Source organism: Frankliniella occidentalis, unplaced genomic scaffold (genome assembly GCF_000697945.3).
Source record: "Frankliniella occidentalis isolate FOCC.00 unplaced genomic scaffold, Focc_3.1 Scaffold369, whole genome shotgun sequence".
NCBI lineage: Eukaryota > Metazoa > Arthropoda > Insecta > Thysanoptera > Thripidae > Frankliniella > Frankliniella occidentalis.
The window spans coordinates 96,861-98,614 of record NW_026267492.1 but is presented as its reverse complement, the minus strand read 5'-3'; the positions used below and the strand labels follow the sequence as shown (position 1 = coordinate 98,614).

The 1,754-nt window shown below is 47.8% G+C and overlaps 1 protein-coding gene across 1 annotated transcript in view; it reads left to right on the top strand.

Annotated features, from left to right (window-relative positions):
- The window catches only part of LOC127751175 (glucose dehydrogenase [FAD, quinone]-like), a 7,155-nt gene that overhangs the window by 3,611 nt on the left and 1,790 nt on the right, over positions 1 to 1,754 (top strand). The window lies entirely within an intron of this gene.

The window sequence follows — 1,754 nt, the reverse complement described above, 5'->3', positions numbered from 1 at the left end:
CAGGTCGCTAGCTCAATTCGTTCTCGAGTTATCGTGCGGACAGACAAACACACAAACAAACACACAAACAAAGAAACAAACAGAATGAAACTTTTTCGGTCAGTGGAGTAATGGGCTTCGCTTTCGCTAATCGCTGAGCCAACTAGCTCTAAATGTTCAGAAAACCAATTATATAATTCGAAATTCCAAACCAATTAACTTAAACTTGTATCTTAATAACTCCAAAACTGATCCAACTTCTCTCTCAAAATTCTTAGGTATTACCATTTCTGACATACTATCGTGGAAACACCAGTTTATCGTAATATTAAAAATTGTAAACAGACGTCTGCTCATACTTAAGCAAGCCTCTCAATCACTGTCAAAAAAATTCATCAAACTACTCTATAATGCCTTTATTCACACTTTTCTTTCTTTTGACATCATCTTATGAGGTACATGAAAAAACACTGGTAGTGGTACTAGATATTTAGCACGGGTGCTAAGTTTTTGTCTGTATAGGCCCAGCTAAATTTTTAGCTGTAGCAGGTCGAACTCTTTCGTTAGGGCGCATCGTTTAGGAGTTACAACTTCTGAACTTGCTTCGTAGTTGCAACTGTAGAAGTAAAAAGCTTCGTAGTTACAGCTGCATAACTTTTGTTTCGCAGTTTAAACGGCCAAACTACTCCAAACTAAGAGCAGTGAATGAATCGTAGTTACAAATGATCTGAATCAGTCGCAGTTGTGCAGAGCATTGCTTTGCAGAAATGTGAGAGTGCGGCTGCTGCACTAGGTGATGAGGGCTAAAGCTCTGGGTCTGGGACTTACGTTGGGTGGGGGCGTGGGTGGCGTTGGCGTGATGCTTGGGCATGAGAAAATCACACGATGGCGAGGAGGGAGAAGGAGTTCAGTGAGTATAGCAGCCGATTAATCTGAAGCTTTAATGAAGCCTTCACCTGTTAAGACAACTAGTGTGGCATGACTTTCATGTGATCACCCTAACTTGCTACATCACAGGTAAACAGTATAAAATAATGCCCTGCACTTAATGTGTTAAGCTCGTTAAGCTTCCACCTCCTTCTTAGCAGACAGCGACATTCCTGCCCCACGACCTCCACCTTCTCCGTCACCCTCACCGACGGACAACTGTCCGGCGGGTCGTCTGTGGCCGGCGCCGCCGGCGTACAGCCGTGAGTGCAGCAGTTCGACAAGCAGGATGAGAACGGACGCCCCCATCCCAGCCACGATGAGGTAGTACGCGTTCCTGGCGCCGATGAAGCTCACCGACATGAACCTCGCCCCCATCACGTCGCAGCGGGGTTTGCTGTACAGCCCTCGTATGATGAAGCGGTGGCGAAATCCCCTCTCCCACTGCAGTAGTAGCCTTGGCAAAATTAATTGAAACGAATTAGGAAAATAAAAGAAGGCAGTACAGCATTAAGGTAAGTACCACTGCCAGAACCACGTCCCCTCCCCCCCAGAGGGTTCATCTTATATCCGCATAGTGTGCGAAAAGGCCACTTTCCTCGTGCGAGGGACCTCTCTCTTCTGTGCACAGAATCCCCCTGCAGTGAGATCTGCCTCGCCCTACTTGATCTTGAGAAGATGGGTGACCGGCGAGTCCCGGCGCGTGACTAGGTGCGGGTGCCTCAGTGGTGAGTAGCCGTCCACCTCAAACAAGTCGCACTTCTCGTGCTCCTCGAAGCGTGCCTGTGACAGTAACACAGCATCCGCTGACACATGGATTACCCCGGCCTAGGCCCGACCCAAGGCCT